The following is a 20,396-nucleotide window of genomic DNA, read 5'->3' on the forward strand; positions in this document are numbered from 1 at the left end:
CTCCCTTTTAAATTCAAGAGGGATAGGAGTGAAATTACATATTAAAAAGATTAGTGTTTTAAACAACTGCTTTTTGAAAACTAACTCCCCAGCAGTCTTGTCTAAGAGCATGTATAAATATCAATTCCATACTGATTGATGCCTAGCAAAATTATGCAGAGATTCCCGAGTCCTGAGTCACTGGCAATAACCATGGGCAGGGGGTCTCTCATTCCTTACTGAGTTCTTTGGATGTTTATATAACTATTTAATCACTAGGTACAGGCCTCTCGGTAAAATTGTGAAACTATTGCCTACCACCATTTGCTTTACTTTTCTGCTCTTCTTACTCCTTTTCTGTTCTCTACAGATGGCAATAAAAAGCTGAAGGCTACTCCTCTCAGGGTCATTAGTTTTTTAAATAGGGGACTCAGATTTGATGTGTGTTAGGTGTATGGCAGGTACTGTGGTAGTTACTTTACATGTGTTATTACCACAGATATCACTCTGTATAGATGAAAAAGAATGGAGTAGAGAAGTGTGTTAAGTGAATGTCAGGGTCACAGAAAGTATCTACATTTGATCCCTACTATCTCCAGAGCCTATGCTCTTTGTTTTGCATGAAAACATTTAAGATCTTGAATAATTTGTGCTGAAAATTCAGGCTTTGTGCCAGTCCCAGAGGAAAAGTGCTTTTGGCTAAAAGCATGGCTCTGCCTGGTGCCCTTCGACTTAGATGAAATTGATCTAATTAGCTCTGCTAACTTACTGGTTTGGCATAGTTGCATCTTAAATCTTTTAATATAGACTTTTTCTAAGGAGACTTCGCTCTTCTTTTTGAAGTTATTCAATTAAATTTAATTTAGGGAATATTTATTAAATGCCTTTTCTTTGCCAGGCACTGTGATAGATGCTATAGTACAAAGATAGTTTATTTAGGGACATGATAAGTAATTATTTTTCTTTGAATGATAACTAGAGTCATACACAGGGACAAAAGAGGACTATGAGAAAATAATTGATTTCACTTGAGCAAAGTTGTCATAGGCTGCTATATTGGATCAGAACCTTGAAAGTCAAGAAGACATGAAAATAGGCTTGTTGAGAAGAAGGGTTCCATTAGGTGAGGGAGGGGAATGAGAAGGGAGAATGACAGGTTAAAATGACTAAAATTCATTATATAAATATATGAAACTGTCAAACAAAAAGTAAGCAATAATACACACACACATGCACATGTGGAAATGGATTATGGAAAGATAGCAAAGAAACACCGATAACAAAAGGTAAAACCTAAGTATTTTAATACAGTGTCCTTAAAGTTTAATATAGAAATATAAGATGAGATGAGAGAGAGAGCGAGGGAGAGAGAGAGAAGAGAGGAGAGAGAGAGAGAGAGAGAGAGAGAGAGAGAGAGAGAGAGAGAGAGAGAGAGAGAGAGATTTCAATTTCAGGTAATGGGAACAGCATTAACGTGTGTGAATGTGCCTGGAATATTTAAGGGATGACATTCAGGTTAAGAGTATAGACTCACAGTCACAGATTCTCCCCTTTCTTGCCTAACCCTAGTTGTGCCACAGGTCAGATCCTTCCATTATGAGGCAGACTCTCTTCCCATCACTGGAGCTGAGTTGATCCTGTGACATGTTTTGGTCATGGGCATTAGCAAATATGAAATAAGTGAGACTTGAAAAACACTTAGATCTGGGTCTTCTCTGCTGGGAACTCTGGGGCTATCTTGCAAATCATCCACGAAGATATATGGACACCCACAGGAGAATCTAGATCCTGCTCACAGTCTTAGGAACACTCATCAGGTGATGAGATCATCTTGAATCATCTAGTTAGCAGCTGGTTTACCATTTGACTGGGAACAATGGGAGAGTCCAGGGAGAATCAGTTGTTAGCCCAGATTTCTTCTGATCTGATCTGTCTGAGATGTTAGCCCAGGAGGAATGACCTGGTTGATTCACAGAATTCTGAACTAAATGAAATGTCATTTTAGCTGGTAGATTTGAGGTATCTGTTATGTATGAAACAAATACGTAGAAGGTCCAAGGACAGGTACTATGGGAAGAGTGAGCAGCTGAGGACACGGAAGACAGCATTCTGTTATCACTCTAAGGGGTTCAGACCTTCATTCTAACCAAGCTCCCCAAACTTCATTGATTCACTTTTATCTTCCTTTTTAAAAAAATTTTTAAAAATTATTGAATTTTTGTGTGTGTAATACAGAGAATCATCTTTATAACCCCTTCCCCTTTGACACCCTCCCATAGCACCCCCACTGGAGTTCATACATTCTGTCATTTGTGTTAATGCCTATCATGTAAAGTTAGTGTCCCCAGATGTTTCTCAGTGCAAGTTCATCCACTGGGATCTAGTCAGCCTATCTGTAGTCCCTCCTTTTAAAAAGATCAGCTCTTCCTCACCCAGCAGTAATCAGCTGTCAATAATTCTTCAACTAAGATTGGGGCCTGCTGTCCATTTCCACAGCTCTGTGCTGGGTTTTTGTCTGCTTAAGTTTGCATGGGTCTTGTGCATGTTGACACCGTTACTGTAGGTTTGTATGAGAAGGGTCCCAGGCGCCTGTGCGACTATTTCCGTAAGGTCATGCACCTTCTCTATCACAATGGTCCCTGAGCCCTGGGTGGATGGACCTCAATATAGGAGTTCTGTGCAAGGACTGACACTCTGCAGACTCTTATACTCTGTGCTTTGGCCATTTGTGACCTTTTGTGTTCCTAGCCCTCTGCTGCATGAGGGAGCTTCATTGATGAGAATTGAAAGATGCATTAATAATCTGTTCATCACTTGTTCTGTGTTCTGTGAGCCTTAGGTATAGAGGTTTCATCCTAGATGTGCCACTTAGACTTGGGCAGTTCACAGACAATCTCTGTGTGTAACCAGTTGTGGAACTCTGTAATTATCTTTGTCTCTTGAAAAAGAAGCTTCTTTGATGGGTAGTGGCTGGGATAGTTGTCTATAAATTTAAGAATCCACATGTTGCACATAATAAGAAATTACATTTGTCTAGAGATATGACAGCCTTGGAGTTTCTCTAAGACCTGTGACCTCTCCAGCTATGTGTATTTGGCTAGGTTTATAGTACCACACAGGAGTTGCCTCACACTGAGTGGACTTTAAGTAGGTAGCTGTTGGTTAACCCCATGTTGTTTGCTGTGCTGGTCATTGATGTGATTTTTAGGCCTTGAAGCTGGGGTTGGCCCATCAATTGATATTCTCCCTTATCAGCTTGTGCAGTGCTCTCCAAAGGTGTGAGAGCTGGCCTTCAGGGTAGATGGTTTCCAGGTCAATTCCAGCTCCGTTTCTACAAATCCTGTGTCCAAAGTATGTCCTGTCTTTAGCAACCATTAAGTTCTGGGAGGAAATCAAGGACTGTGGCAATAGCCTGTATAATTTTGGGAGACTCTGGGACTACCCTGGACAACAACTGAAAGACAGGATTCCCCTGTCTGGCACTGTTTCTTGTTAAGTAGCCTTCAGCTATACTCATGGACTCATGTAGAGATATTGATTCATGTGTTACTTTATCTTCTTAAAAATAATCTTCAAACTACCTAAAAGATTTTTTCTTTAAAATTTCCAATTTTTATACTGAAATTTATTTTCAAAACAAATGATATTAAGGTGGCCTCTCTCTGTGATGTGTTAACTCTGCTTTTCTAAACCTATTACATATGTAAACATTTTTAAAGCTGGTCTGTTTGCTATCTAAATAATCTTGCATGCTCTGAGTGGTACTTTCTAGAATTCCTTGCTTTAATCTCTAGGAATAAGGAGTATATATGGACAATAGTTTGAAGTGGAGAAGCTACTGCAGAGCCCCAGCTGGGATATGCTATGTAGTAGATCAAGAGGCAAGCTATATCCCTGAGGAAGAAGGGAAAGGATGTGGTGACAGACTTGATGTATGTGGGGTGGGAATGGGGAGTGTGAAAGAAAGGAAGGATTATAAACACAGCTGAATCAACCAGCTTAACTAACAGGGACCACTGAGTGGATACTGATCCTGTTAAGGAAAGGAAGAGAGAAAAAAATAAACATAACAGTTTTGATGTTATATTTGCTGAGTCTGAGAGAGTAGGTCACCTGAAAACAAGTATAATAAAAATTTGGATATGTGGATCTAGGCTCAACATATATTCTTCTTTTTCTTTTTTTTTTTTTTTTTGAGATAGGGTCTCCCTGTGTCCCAGATGGCCTTCATCTCACAGAGAGACATCTGCCTGCCTCTGCCTTCCAAGTGCTGGGATTAATGGCATATACCATCACACCTGGATCAAAATATTATTTTTAGTCATCAGCATATAGGTAGGTATTTAAGTCGTAGAATTGATTGTTACCTTCTCTAGAGAAAGTGTTAGCACAGAGATCTACAGCTTTCTTTCCTTCCATCTCTTAGTAAATACAACTTCTCCAGCTAGAAATGATGAGTGGGTCATGTACGTATAGAGTCCCAAATGGAGGTGGAGGGTGTCTGTAGGTTGAAGCCTCTTCCCTTTTTTGATTTAGGGTGAAATGAGGACAGGACTAAGGAAGAGGAATTACTGAAATGAGACAAAGCAATTTGAGAGGTAGATCTTTCTAGGAAGAGAAATTCTACAGAAGTGAAGGAGCTTTCCGATGAAGTGCGAGCTGCAGTGCTCACTTGTGCAGAGAAGAAATTCTATAGTTTGAAGATTGTTTTTTAGTCAGAATCAGCTCATCAAGATAGCACTTGGCATGCAGTAGGAATGCAGTGAAGATTGGGGCGAATGGTTTCTGTGGTGTGGCATTGTTTGAAATGGTCCATAAAGTCTTAAATAATCAATTCCAACAAGTTTTATAGTGGTACTACTTTGGGCTTGGAGATCAACGTGGGTTTAGCATTTTTCTTTCCCTGTCCATGGTCAGTGCTTTAGAAAACCACCTACTGGGTACCATCCTGATTGGAGTGCAAAGAAATGTTTAAGCTTGTTCTCAGGAAGTAACCCAGGCCACACTGACCCCCAGGCCTCTGGTCTCTGGCACCTGTGATTCCTGCAAGCAAGTCACTTGCCTTATGCTGCTTTGTGTAACTAGAAAGGAAATGCTTCACTGACAGAACTGGAATCTCATCAGCTTTTCTGTTTCTCAGGTAATTTTATATTTATACTAGCAGCTTTTTTGTTATTATTTTTTAAATAAGTGATTTTTCTACCTGGCTTCACCTGAGGTAAGAAAAGTTTTCAGGTTATGACAGTAAAGGCCGCTCAGATATATTTGATGTCCCTTGTATCTTGCAAGGAGAATTCTCTGCAGCACATGAGTTGGTTCATTTGACATCTGGCATTCATGGCTCCTGTGAGAGAGGCTTTCCCCTCAATGTGCCCTGAAAGCTTTCCTGCTGTGCCCCTTCTGTCCAAGTATAAACACATCACAGGAAATGAACACGTCAAGATGTGGCTTTCCAAGAGGGAATAGCAAAGTGCCTGGCCCTGCTCCACCTGGATTTTGAGGTCCAGCTTCAGGAAATTAGAGGAGCCACTGGGATGGAGTCTGCTGTCCTGCATCCTGGAAACCTTCATTCCTTTCCACTTTTCAACTCACGAAGTGGGAAATACTTTAAAATCTACAGCCTCCTCTAAGCTGTCCCACTGGGAAAAATTGCTTCAAGACCTTTAACATGTGAGAGAGGAGAAGGGTGTCTTTCATTGGAGACTCATCAGGGCAGCTGGGTTTACTTGTTTACAATTGTAAACATGACTGTATTGGCTGAGGTTAGGGACACATTTGAAAATAATTGAAACAGTGTACAGTTTAGACCTATAAATAATTAAATGGATTCATTTTGAGGACTTGTTTTAATATGCAGATATTAAAATGATGAAGGGAAATGGGCATGCAACAAGGAAGTTAAGACAGCAAAGTAAAAGGTAAAGGAAAGCCTTTCCCTTTGCTCCTGCTATGGTCTTTCCAGTTTTCTGCGCCAGCCTAATGATGCATTTTAAGGAAAGCCTGCATGCTCTCTGCTTCTCTCCCCAGACTCCTGCAAATACCAGCCCAGCCACTCTTTCAGATCCACTTCAAGGAAACATAGGTTTGAAAACTGTCCCCCACGGTTTTGTGTGAGCTGGCTGCCTTTCTGCAGCACACACTGGGTCGGATTGCTGGAGTCAGGAACCGAGAGGTGAGCAAGAGAACAGCACTTAGCAGAGTGAGGCAGGCGGGCCTGCGGGAAAGGATGTAGGTGAGCCAGAAAGTAATGGGGAAAATAGGGGGTCGTCGTTAATTCTGATGTGAGGAAATCTGAAAGGCTCTTCTGCATGCCAGGATATTTGAATATTTGGCAAACAGCTGGCTGGGCTCTGGGAGAGCGCCTCTTGATTTGCCTCGTCAGATGTTCAGAGATAAAACGAGGCAGCCCGCACGCCAGCACATAGCTCATAGCCTTGCAGTCAGTTTTGAATTTAGATTTGAATTGTGATATCAATGTCATGGTGGCACATGCTTTGAGAAAGTACTTACAGAGAATAATTGAAAGATTCAGTGCGAAGCTTCTGAAAGCCGTAATTTAAAGTTCCAGAGCCTCCACAGTACTCTCCCCATTAAAATTTAAAGTGACAGAAGCCCAATTATGGATGGTTATTTTCTTAAATAAAATCATATTTCTACCCCAAGTGAAAGATTCATTGCTGGCCACTAATCTCTGTCAGGAGACCCAATCTCGGTGGCGTCCAGGGTCGGCAGCCGAGCCCGTGAGTTTTATCCTGGAGACAATGGAGCGGCGCAGAGGGAAGCAAAGCTGGAAGGCCTCCACCAGGAGCCTGACTCGCGGGAGGCTGATTTGCATGATAATCACCATTATGGATCCTCTCCGGTGCCAGCCTCCACACTTAACCAAATGCACTATAACTTTAATAGCAGCTGGGAAGCAAGGACTGTAGCACGCATTTTGCAAAGCCTGAATGACGTCAAAAGCTGTTAGGAGAGGGCAGCAGTTGTAAAGCTAGCCGGGCAGAGGAACTTGGAGCCACAAGGACGTACCTTTAGAATCTGATAAAGGATGTAACCTTGGGGACTGTTGACACACATAGCGTCTCTCTTCTTTTAACTCCGGGAAATCTGTGTGCCCGAAGTCCTGTCTTTCTGAAGGACTTGCTTGGCCACGAAAACTATTTTGGAAATGAATCGATGGGAACGTTCCCTAGAACCATTTCCAGCGCAGAAAGTTTATTCACCCATATGAAAGTATGGAGCCATATTTTTAGACCATGAAATGTTTCACCAATTTATTTGGTCTGTTTGATTTTACTTTATGCTGTATTGTGACTCGGGGACTACAGTATGATAGCCAGAAATGAAATGAAAACTTCCAAAGGGCCAGTCAAATTTAAACCACTGTTATTCAGTTAAGTTTTTATTCCCCAAAGCTCTTGGAGACAAAGGGAGATGGAAACCAACTGATACTGTTACCTGATGTTGAGTGTTAAGGACAGCGTTTGCATATATATATAGGCCAATGCTTATCCAAACAATGTCTTGCAGACATCAAATCACAGGATTTCTAAAACGTTTACAGTTTGACAAAACATTTTAAGTAGGTTTTGGTTTTGCAGTTTTGTCATGCTGAGCATAGCCAGCGTTTTGGAATTTTCAGGATTTTGTTTTCTAGATTATGGTTTAGGATCTACCCACTTTTTTACAAAACTGATCCCATGAAACAAATTTTACTTTCTTCTCTTTTGCTCATTCTCAGTAAGAAGTCCCCACATTTACTTGTGCCAGTGAGTTGCCATTGTGTTTAGGTGCTTGCTGTAAATTGTGTGGTCTCTTCCATTTTTCATCTTTGCCGTGTTGTTGGCCTCTACTTAAAAGGAAAACATTTTTTTTCTTAAATTTCCCATCGTCTTCTTCCCCACCCTCAATTCTTCTGGACTGGCCTGTCTTCTCTTTTTTGCCTTCTTAATATTAACTCTTCAGTATTTGCAATCTGAGTTCTACTGCTGCCCTTGAGGGGAGTAGCTTAACCGTTTGTTAAATTTGGGATGAATATGTAGGCCAGCTCAACTAAATGTCACACTTTCTCCATAGGATATGGCTTTCCTACCAGGAGCACACATTATCCCTGAGGCTAGGGGCCCACATCACCTATCCCTGCCCTGGCTTACCAAAATGATTTTATTCTATTGTTTATGTAGTCAGATGTGTTTTTGCTTTCATAGTAAGATGCCTTTTTGCCCAGGCCTTGATAAAAGGTATATTCTGATCTCCAATCTATTTCATTTTTGTATTTTCTCTTGACTTTTCAGAACCCAGGTTAAAAAAAAAAAAGTGTCAAATTTTGGGACTTCCTGAAAAACCTTAGTATACAAGTAAAAAGTTCAAGTTCTTGCTTTCTAATCTTTCCATTCACCACTGTGTTAATGTTCTTTCTGATTTTCTATTCATATGAAAACATGCATATACACATATAGATATAGAAATAATAGAAAGATTTTTACGTGTATAGCAGAAATAAACACAACTATATGTTTGCCTTCTATGACAGATGTTACTTGTCATATTATCTCTCTATACACATGTGTATATATACACATAGTTATATGTTTTTGAAAAATAGGATTACATTATGTTTTATTCTGTATCTTCCTTTCACTGAATACAGTTTCATATTAGTAAACAGAAGTATACTATATTTAATGATTGCATTGTCCTATGTTTGAATGGTACAGAATTAACAACTCTTCAACTGCAGGTCATTTAGATCACTTGACATTTTTGCTATTGAAAATAATACTGCAGGGAACATGATATTTTATTTCTGTGAATTTGTGTTATTATGAGACTCCTCAATGTGGAATTTCTACAACTTTTGTAATATAACAAGCAAGAACTTGTAGGTTGGAAGAGGTTCTGAGAGCTCAGAGTTTGTCCTATACTCACTGGAAGGATCTTTTCCTCTTACGATGACTGAAAAATCCAGAGACTAAGACTCCATATTATTTATCTGAAATGCCTTCCAGTGGCCTGAAATAAAAGAAAACTGGAGTAGTTATGATACTGTGGCAAGTGAGAAGCAAAAGTGAAAGACTAAATCTTAGGGTAATATCTGTTTGATAAAGCAATCAGGTAACACAAGATGAGAATACCAAATCATGGAAGTCCCAGGTAGTTGGAATAATGCATACTACACAGTAGGAAAGTTTATACTTTTATACTTCATGTAGAGTAGCTATGGGAGATTAATCCATTCTACAAGTCCAGGCCAACAAATCTGTCACTCAGGATGGTCCTCAGCAAACTGAGCAAGTAAGCTTTGGCTTTCTATCACCAAGAAAGTGATATAAAATCTGCCCTGAGAGCCCAGCCATATATCATATGACCTGACCCTAGTTCTAGAGCTTATCCCATAGTGCCTCAGCCCTCAAAGAGAGGAGGGGCTGCCCTTCATCTGAATTGCTTTGCTTGCCTCTCAAGTCTGTTTTCCTTGCAGAGAGTCTTTGCAAACTGGACTAAAGATGAAGAAAATGTGGTATAACTTGACAGAGCTGTGGGATTTTGACTTCTTCAAGTGCCCTACTCAAAAAGCACATATGATTAATTTGGAACATTATCAATATTGTGATGGCCTATGGGGGAAAGACTTAGGTATTATGGATCTGGTTTTAGGATCAGTGTGACCAGGGCTGCAGATCCATGCTTGATAGACTGCCACATCTTGTACACTTTTACCATTCAGGGCACACATGGAAGCATGTCTGTATTAGAAACAAGTGCAGTACAAATAGCAAAGATGACCATGTTCAACAGCCAGGAATGATCACATAAGATACTCATTTATATAACACCACAGAAAGGCTCAGACAATCTGACTGTGTTATATAATTTCACTGCCTACCAAAGAGATTTGAAATGGACATTTAATTATGATTGCTGGTTTGCTATGGCAATATTCCTTAATATGAGCATTTGAATTAGGTTAATTTTCTTTAATTAATGAATAGAGCACTTAAACTTGTAGGCTTGAATTTGTTGTTGTGTAGTGGTAATTTTATATTCTGACTTTTTGCTGAAGTACAAATTGCAGGCACTCCTTTATCTGTTATAGTTTTGAGGTCACTGTTCTTCCTTCCTTCACCTTTGTGTGGCTTTTCAGATTGGCTAATGGAGATGGAGAAGGGCTAAGTGACTATTAAACTCTTTTCCATATACAGTAAAAGCCATTAAGATGGACCTCACTAAACTTGGAATTCATAAAAATGAAGGCAGGACTCAGGTTAAAGTTTACTTTTGTGTTGTGCCTGAACTAAAGCTTTGCTGAGCTAATAAATAGTACAAATAAAACTGCAGGGGGATGGTACCATTACTGTAAAAAGCAGACTTTCTTTAGAGAAAGACCGTGTAAGAGAAGTAATGACGTAATGGGCAGAATGGCGGAGTGCAAGGTCTAGGCCATTTACCAGCTACATGACCTTAGCTTCCCTGAGTATTTCTCCCAGTATGTAAAATGGAGATAGTTATCTACTTTATGGGGTGACTCTGGGGGTTAGGTTTAATGCATAGAAAGTGCCTGGTATGAAGCAGTTACTTCATAAATGACAGGTAATTATTGTCTCCCTGAAATAAGCAGTGAACTATTTCAAATACTTATTTTAAACTAAAGCACGCTTCCTTGACTAAGCAAGAATTTGTTAATGTCATCTGAGACTTTGCTTTACTATCAGTATTATCTTATTTGACTGAAGAGAAGCCGTAGCAGTTTGGAGTATTTATAATGAGCAGAGCTATGCAATCAGTCAGACTCAGGTTTGAAAATAGTTTTATGTGACATGGGGAGAGTTACTGATCATCACTTGAGTTTTTTTTCTAATTTATGAAAATTAGAGATCAGTCCAGTTTATTCTGTGTATGATGCCCAAGACTGGATAGTTCACAAAGAACAGAAATTTACCCTAAGTTTTGAAGATCGGAGAGTTTAAGATCTAGGTACTGGCATCTAATGAGGATCTTTTTGATGCTTCATCAAAAAGGAGAGGAGGGAAGTGAAGAGTGAGAGGGGGCTTCAGAGGAGATGGGAAAAGAGAGTCAAGCCCTCTATTAAAATAACATGAATTTTACCTACAATGACGATCTTCCTATACATGCACACTACTCATCCTTTTAAAGTCTCACCTTGACCACAATGAAATAAGGCTTAAAATCAGCAACAAAACATGCTCTAGTAACTTCATCAACTCATGGAGATTAAACAACACACTACTGAATGATGAATGGGTCAAAAAGAAATAAAAATATTCCTAGAACTAAATGAAAATGAAAATACAACCCAACAAAACCTCTGGGACACATTAAAAGTAGTCCTAAGAGGGAAGTTAATGGCTCTGAATGCTTACATTAAAAAACAGAAAAAGCACAAATAAATATCTTAATATACTCAAGAATCTGGAAAAACAAGAATAAACCAAATGCACATGCAGCACATGAGAAGAAATAAAAATTCCAACAGAATTTAACGAAATAGAAACAAAGAAAATGATACAAAGAATCAATGAATCTAAGAGCAAACCCAAACCAACAAAATCAGAGATGAAAAAGGAACCATTACAATAGATACCACAAAGATCCAGAGGATCATAAAGGAATACTTTAAAAACTTACACTCTATTACATTTGAAAACTTAAAGAAAGGAAATGGATAAACATCTAAATTCACCAAACCACCAGAGTTAAACCAAGAAGAGAGCAACAACTTTGATGAGAAATACAGAGATTGAAACCTCCTGACTAAAAGAAGCTTAGGTCCAGGTGGATTCATAGTAGAGTTTTGCCAGACCTTCAAAGAAGAAATATAATTGATACTGCCTAAATTATTCAAAAGGATAGAAAAAGAGGGAGAACTTCCAAACTCTTTCTATGAAGCCAGTATTACTCTAGTAACAAAACAGGGCAAAGACAACACAAAAGAAAACTATAGGTCAATATCCCTAATGAACATAGATGCAAAAATTCTCAATAAAATACCTGCAAACCACATACAGGCACATATCAAAAACATCATCCACCACAATCAAGTTTCCTTTATTCCAGAGGATGCAGGCTAGTTCAATATATGTAAGTCAATAAATGTAATAATATAAATGAATTTAAAGACAAAAATTATCTGATCATCTCAATAGATGCAGAAAAGGCCTTCGACAAAATTCAACATGGCTTCATGATAAAAGTCTTAGAAGGAATTGCACTGGAGGGAACATACCTCATTTAATTAAGGCTATATACTACTAATCCACTATTGTGAAAAACTTGAAACATTCCCATTAAAATCAGGAATGAGACAAGGCTGTTTACTATCTCCACTTCTTTTCAATATAGATCTTGAAATCTTAGCTAGAGCAATAAGAAAAGAGAAGGAATTAAATTAAAGTGGGGTTACTAGTTGGAAAAGAAATCAAATTATTTCTATTTTTATGTGATATCAAATCATTCATATAGAACCACAAAGGACCCCAGATAGCCAGAGTCATCATAAGTAAAAAGGATAATGCTGGATGAATTACCATTCCAGATTTCAAACTATACTACAGAACTATAGTCATAAAAATAGCATGGTATTTTCACAAAAACAGAAATGTAGATCAATAGAAGGAAATATAAGACCCAAACATGAGTACATGCAACTATAGCCACCTTATGTTTCAAAAAGATGCCAAAAATACACACTGTAGGAAAGACAGCATCTTAAACAAATGCTGTTGGGAAAATTGTATCTTTACATCTAGAAAAGTGAAATTAGACCCATACCTATTTCTGTGTTCAAAAATCAACTCCAAATAGATAAAAAAAATCCTTAATGTGAAACCTGAAATGCCTAACCTATTAGAAGAAAACATAAGCAGTACCTTATAAGATATAGTTGCAGGAAAGGACTTTCTAAATCTGATTTCATTCACTTAGGAATTAAGGTCAACAATTGACAAATGGGACCTCATTAAAATAAAAAGCTTCTGTACTGAAAAGAAAACAACAAGTTGAGTGAGGAGGAAGCCCACTCAACTAGAGAATATATTTGCCAGCTATACATCTGGTAGTGGATTAATTGCCAGAATATACAAAGAACCCCCCAAACCATGAATCATAAAAAACATCTAACCCAATTAAAAAATGGGCTACAGATCTGAACAAAGAGTTCTCAAAAGAAGAAATAAAAATAGTTAAGAAATACTGTTAAAAGTGTTCAACATCTTTAACAATTAGGGAAATGCAAATTAAAACTATTTTAAGATTTCAGCTTACCCCAGTTAGAATGGCTAAAATCATGAAAACAAATGATAACAAATGCTGACAAGAATACGTAGAATGGAGAAACCTTCATTTTGCTGGTGGATTGCAAACCGGTACAGCCATTATGGAAATCAGCATGAAGATCTCTCAAAAAACTAAAACTAAATCTACCATATGATATGGCTATACCACTCCTCGGCATATACCAAAGGACTGAGTATTCTACTACAGAGATGTTTGTTGCTGCTTTTTTCACCATAGCTAGGAAATGGAAACAACCTAAATGTCCCTCATTTGATAAATGGATAATGAAAATGTTACACATTTACAGAACGGCATTCTATTCAACTGTAAAGATATATTAAATCATGATATTTGCAGGTAAATGGATGATGCTAGAAACTGTTATACTAAGTGAGGTAAATCAGACTCAGAAAAACAAGTGATGTATGCTGGTTTTCATTTGTGGAGCCTAGACCCAAATTTTTAGATGTGATTATGTATTCTGATATAACTACTGTAGGAGCCAGGAAAATGGAGAGTAACCATGTGTGGAGTGGAGAGAGAAAGAAGGAACATGAGATAGGGGGATAACAGTAGACAGGTGTTATCAAGGGGGAGTTGGGCAAAATGGGTGGTACTTTTACTGGGAGTGGGGGGCTATACAGGAGAAAGAGAGATAAATAATGCTTAGGTCATATGAAAAACCAAAGGAAAATGTAGTTTTTAATAACCCTACTAAAAATATACATATAATATAAATGTGAATGCATGTATATAGCTGAAGGCTATATAACAAAAATCATTTTGCCAGGCAAGGGAAACCTCCCTTTGAGTTTTTGGTTAGGGTAGTCGAAGAAACTCCCAAAACAATACAGGCTATTTCTACAGTCCTTTATTGCCAACCAGAGTTTGAAAGTAAGACCCCATTGCTAAAGACAGAACATTCTTTGGACACAGGATTTGGAGCAACTGAGCTGGAACTGACCTGGAAGCTTCCTCCCTAACGACTAGCTCTCATAGTTCTAGAGGATACTATGCAAGCTGCTAAGGGAGAAAATCAATCAATGGTCCAGTCCAGTTCTAAAGACTAATAACATCAGGAGATACTGTCCAAGTCACCCAGGGAGAAAGTCAATCAACAATCCTACCTAGATGTAAAGCCTATGAGGCACAACAATGACTGTTCCAGCAAATTATCTCTATTGGTAGAGTAGTGGCAATTAATTCTTTTTGTTTTATTTTATGTGTATGCATGTATTACATGCACATATGCAAGTGAACCTGTGTCGTGCAATGCCTACAGAAGACAGAAGAAGGTGTCAGATCCCCTGGAACTGGAGTTATGGATGGTTGTTAGCTACCACGTGGGTGATGAGATTCAAACCCAGGTCTTCTGCAAGAAAAGCCAATGTTCTTAACCACGGAGCCATCTCTTCAGCCCCTGTAGTAGGTTGAAGTTCTTTAATTGGATTTAAGGAGGGAATTCATGTGTGGGAGTTGAACCTGGGTCCTCTGCAAGAGCAGCCAGTGCTCTTAACTGCTGAGCCATCTCTCCAGTCCCTAGAACTATTTTTATTTTTAATTATGCATCTGTGTGTGTATGTATACACGAACAGGGATGCTGCTAGAGGCCAGAATAGGGCATTGGATCCCCTGGTACTGGAGTTACAGGTGGTTGTGAGCCACCTAATGTGGGCACTGGGAGCTGGATTTGGGTCTTCTGAAGTGCAGTAGGCGCTCTAACTGCTGAGCCATCTCCAGTCTAGAGTTCTTCATTCTCTCTACTTCCTTCAGATTTGTTTTCTTACATCCACCCACATTAATGCATTTACTCTACATATAGTTTCCATTCTATGTGAGAATTTTATATGTAATTGAAAAGCTGTAGTGAAATAACAATGGCTGTGTAAATAGTTGGTGAAAGGAGAAAGAACAATATTTAAAGTGGAGGGACAAAGGCTTCAAAGTAGTCACAAATTAGTGCTCAACTAATTCTGTCTATAGTCTTTGTGTCTTTCACCAAAGGACATTAAAAATTTTTTTGTTGCGCTTTTGTAATTTCATACAGCAGTTCTTAATCAAATTTAGATCCCCTCACCCATTCATACCCTCCATCCTTCCACCAGACCTAATGTATTCTGTCATACATGATAAGTCCTATCCAGTTAAACATTTGTACCCAGGTGTCCTTCAGTGCAAATGAGTCCAGTGGAGTCTAGTCAACACATTTAGAGATTGTATGTAAGGCATACTCTCCCTCACCCAGTAGCAATCAGTCTCTAATAGTTCTCAGTCTAGGGCCGGCCTGCCACCCATTTTTCTCCTCCCCTCTAGGCCCTTGTTTAATCGAGATGGCATGGATCCATGCTCCATGCCACCATTGCCTCAAGTTCACACGTGCAAGCTTCCAGTGGCCTGAAAGTCTCTGTTCCCCTGTGTTCATGAACCAGCCCTGGCTCTTACAATCATTCTGTCCCCTCTTCTGTAAAGGTCCCTGAGCTGTGCGTGGGTGAGGTTCAATACAGGAGTCCTGTCTGAGGACTGCAATCTCTTATTCTTTAAAACTTGGCCAATCGTGGCCTCCTATGTGCATCACACTCTGCTGTATAAGGAAGCTTTACTGGTGAGAGATGAGGGATGCCTTAATTTTCTCTCTACCCTTGTTCAGCTGTGTTCCATGGGCCTTAGGCGTAGAGGTTCTACTGTAGATGTGTCACCTAGGACTGGGCATCTCTCAGACTTATATTCTCTGTGTTTGAACAATTGTGGAATTCTGCACTATCCTCCATCTCTTGCCAAAAGAACAAAAAGAAGCTTCTTTGATGAGCGGCGTAAGGCATGCTTGTGTGTAAATGTAAGGATCCATATTTAGCATGTGGTAAGAAATTTCATTTGTCTAGAGATATGAAAGAGACAGGGTTTTGTGTACTGGCTGAGGTTACAGTGCCACCCACAAGTTCACGCCCATTGAAAAGTCCAATTAGATAGCTGTTGATTTCTCCCCAGCTAACAGTGCCATTACTGCACCAATAGAAGTAGTTTGTCATGCTGGTTGATATGGTTCTAAGGCTTTAGGGCTGGGTTGGACCATTGATTGTTTTTATTCCTTGGCAGTTTGCATATTATCATCTAGTATTATGATAGCTAAACTTTGGGTAGGAGGCTTCCAAGGAAGTTCCTGCTCCATTGTCCGAAGTCCTGTATCTGAAGTATGTCCTGTCTTCAGCAGTAGGGTCTTATTTACTAGTTCTAGGAGATAACCAAGAAGTTTGGCAATAGCCTGTGTTATTTTGGGAGTCTCTTGGACCGCTCTCACCAACCACTGAAAGGGAAGTCTCTTCTTTCTGGTACTGTGTTCCTTGCCAAGCAGTTGCCAGGTATATATAAGCATTAATGTTGATACATTGTACGTGCATTTCTCATGGGGTTTCAGTGGCATCACATTTCCCTATGGGTTTCCTAGCCCCAGAAGATTCATTCATCTTTATTCTTGTTCCTCCCATCTGGCCTCTCTCCTCCCTCCCCAGTCCCAGAGGCCCCATGATCCTCCCCCTCCCCCTCCCCCCAATAACTTGCCTCCCACCCCCCCTTTCCTGAGTCCCCCTCCCTCACACCATAGCCCTTTGCATGTCTCTCCCTCCTCTCCTCTCTGTCCAACACTCCCACTTTCCTCACTTCCCCTCATAACAACTGTTACCTACTATCCCCCTCTTTTGGGTTATTTCTTTTCCTTTACCTTTGGTGTCCTTTCCATTTTCCTGGCTCCTGGTGTTACATCAGAATTTATATACTCAAATATAAGGGATTGGTGCTACAATACCCAAATGAGGGAGAACATATGTCGCTTGTTTTTCTGCAGTTGTGTTTCTTCACGTTGTACAACACACTCTAGTTCCATCCATTTACCTGCAAATTTCATAATTTCATCTTTTCTTACTGCTGAGTAGAACTCCATCAGTTGAGGGACAATTAGGTTGTTTCAATTTCTTAGCTATTGTGAAGAAAGCAGCTACAAACATGGATGTGCAGGTATCTCTACAGTATGATGGGTCCTTTGGGTATATGCCAAGGAGTAGTATCACTGGATCATATGGTAGGCTCATTTTTCTTTTGTGAGGGTTCTCCATACTGCTTTCCATAGTGGTTGCACGAGTTTGCATTCCTACCAGCAGTGAATGAGTGTTCCTCTTTCTCCACATCCTTGCCAACATTTGGAGTCTTTAGTTCTCTTGATCTTAGCCAGTCTGACTGGGGTAAGAGGGAATCTTAAAGTGGTTTTGATTTGCATTTCTCTAATTACTAAGGATGTTAAGAACTTTTTAAGGTGCTTCTTAGGCATTTTTATCTCTTTGCTTGAGAAATCTCTGTTCAGGTCTATAGCTGATCTTTTTTCGTTTGTTTTGTTTTCATTGAATTTTTGTGTATTTTATACAGAATATCTCAATCTTAATTATCTTTATACACCCATTCCCACCAGCACCCTCCCATACCCCCCCCCACTGGAACCAGTATACTCTGTCATCTGTGTTAAGGCCCACTGTGTCAAGTCAGTGTCCCCAAATGTTCCCCAGTGCAAGTCTAGTGTCTCTTGTTTTAGGAAGATCATCAGCTCTTCCTCACCTAGCAATAATCAGTTGATCAATCTTTTTATTGGGTCATTTATTTTCTTGGGGTTTTTGTTGTTGTTTTTTGTATTTTGAGTTCTTCGTATAGTCTGGATATTAATCCTCTGTCGAATGTGTAGCTAGTAAAGATTTTCTCCCGCTCAGTAGGTTTCCTTTTCCCTGCCTTGGTTGTTTCACTTGCTGTACAGAAGTTTTGCAGTTTAATGAGGTCCTACTAATTGGTTGTTGACATTAATGCCTGAGCAGCTGGTGTCTGATTTAGAAAGTACTTTCCTACACCTATATCTTGGAGGATACTGCCTATGCTTTCTTCTAGCAGTTTCTGAGCTTCTGGCTTTATATTGAGGTGTTTGATACATTTGAGTTGAATTTTGTTCAGGGTGAAAGATTAGAGTTCAATTTTGTTATCCATCAGGTGGAAATCCAGTTTTGCCAGCACCATTTGTTGAAGATGCTGTCTTTCCTCCATTGTATGTTCTTGGCACCTTTGTTAAATATCAAGTGGCTGAAATTGCATACACTCATGTTTGGGTCTTCTATTGTGCTCCACTGATTTGTGTGTTTGTTTTTGTGCCAGTATCATAGCTCTGTAATATAATCTGAGATCTGGAATGGTGATTCTGCCCCCCCACCATTGTTCTTTTTGCCCAAGTCTATCAAGGGTCTCTTGTGATTCCATATGAATTTTAGGATGATTTTTTCAAGCTCTGTGAAGAATTTCATGGGTATTTTGATTGGTATTGCATTGAATCTATAGATTGCTTTTGGTAAGATAGTCATATTTCACAATATTCATTCTACCAAACCATGAGCATAGTAGGTCTTTCTATCTCCAAGTGTCTTCCTCTATCTCTTTCTTCAGAGATTTGAGTTTCATTGTAGATATCTTTAATATCTTTGTTAGGTTATTCCTAAATATATTTTTTTAGAAGTTATTGTGAATGGGAGGATTTCCTTGAATGCTTTTTCTGATTGCATGTTAATGGTATATAGAAAGATTACTGGTTTTTTAAAAAAGTTGATTTTGTAACCTGCCACTTTATTGAAACTATCAATCATTTCTAAAAGTTTTCTAGTGGAATTTTTGGGATCTCTTACGTATAACACCATATCATTTGCAAGTAGAGATAATTTGACCTCTTATTTTCTAATTAATACTCCTTTAATTTTATTCTCTTGTCTTATTGCTCTTGTAAGAGTTTCAAATACTGTATTGAAAAGGAGTGCAGATAATGGACAGCCATGTCTGGTTCCTGATTTTACTAGAATTGCTTCCAGTTTTTCTCCATTTAGAATGATGTTGGTTGTGGGTTTGTTGTACATAGCTTTAATTATGTTGCATTATGTTCCCTCCAGACCAATTCCTTCTAAGACTTTTAACATGAATGTATGTTGAATTTTTGCAAAGGCCTTTTCTATATCTATTGAGATGACCATGTGGATTTTGACTTTAAGTTTATTTATATATTTTATTACATTTATTGACTGACATATGTTGAACCATCCCTGTTATCTCTGGAATAAAGCCAACTTGATTGTGCACTGACATGTTCAATAACAATTTCCAGAGCTAACATGCTTCTCTTTCAAAATTGGCTGTAAATTTTTAGGTTTATAGTTGAATTACTACAGTTATACAATATTGTACTCAGTATAAACCCTATAAGGCACAAAATTGAATGAAGTTTTAACCTTTAAAAAAGACCTCCATTTCATTATTAAAATATACTGCTTCATACAGAAAAACTCACTCTAAATGCCACTAATGCTTAGATGTTTGCACATGTGTCTCTACTCTTTATATATCTGATTATTACTAGTCACAGTTGGTTACTTTCTGAGATATTTGGCACCTGAGCATGGATATAAAGTCATCAGGTAGGTTTCAATGGTAATGTTTTTCACATTTACAGTTATTAAGGAGCAAATTTTTATGCCTTGAAGAATATTTTTTATAGACCCAATTCACAGGTGGCACCCTCCCATAGCCTCCCTCCCCCAACTAGAGCCCTTATACTCTGATATCCCTGCTACTGTCTGCTGTGTTGTCAGCACCCAATGTCCCCCCCACCCCACGAGCTGGAGCCCATATGTTCTGTCATCCCTGTTACTGCCCACTGTGTTGTCAGTGCCCCCAGCTGTTCCCCAGTGCTTATCCATCTGCTGAGTCTAGTCAGCCTATCTATTGTTCCTTGTTTAAGGAAGATCAGCTCCCCCTCATCTAACAGCAAGCTATTGCCAATATTCCTTTAGACAAGATTGGGGCCTGCTGTTCATTTTCCTAGTTCTATGCTGGGTTACTGTCTGGGGGTCACTTGGGCCACTCTGGCCAACAACCCAAAGGAAGGTATCTCCTGTCTGGCATTGTTTATTGTTATATAGCCTTTAGCTATACACATGGACTCTGAAAGAATTATATTGATCCCTTTAATCTTTGGTTATACTTTCCTTTGGGGTATTTAAGGCCATACATTTGGCCCAGATAAACAAATTTATTTTTACTCTTAAGGCCATTTTAGGATC

At 39.0% G+C, this 20,396-nt stretch overlaps 1 long non-coding RNA gene across 1 annotated transcript; it reads left to right on the forward strand.

Annotated features, from left to right (window-relative positions):
* Positions 1-4,259: 4,259 nt before the first annotated feature.
* On the forward strand, positions 4,260-6,151 carry LOC115069637. The gene is made up of 3 exons (XR_003848887.1): positions 4,260-4,314; positions 4,897-5,119; positions 6,007-6,151. It is a non-coding gene; the product is annotated as an uncharacterized LOC115069637 (long non-coding RNA).
* The last annotated feature ends 14,245 nt before the right edge of the window (positions 6,152-20,396 follow it).

This window comes from Nannospalax galili, unplaced genomic scaffold, assembly GCF_000622305.1.
Source record: "Nannospalax galili isolate Female #2095 unplaced genomic scaffold, S.galili_v1.0 scaffold173, whole genome shotgun sequence".
Lineage (NCBI taxonomy): Eukaryota > Metazoa > Chordata > Mammalia > Rodentia > Spalacidae > Nannospalax > Nannospalax galili.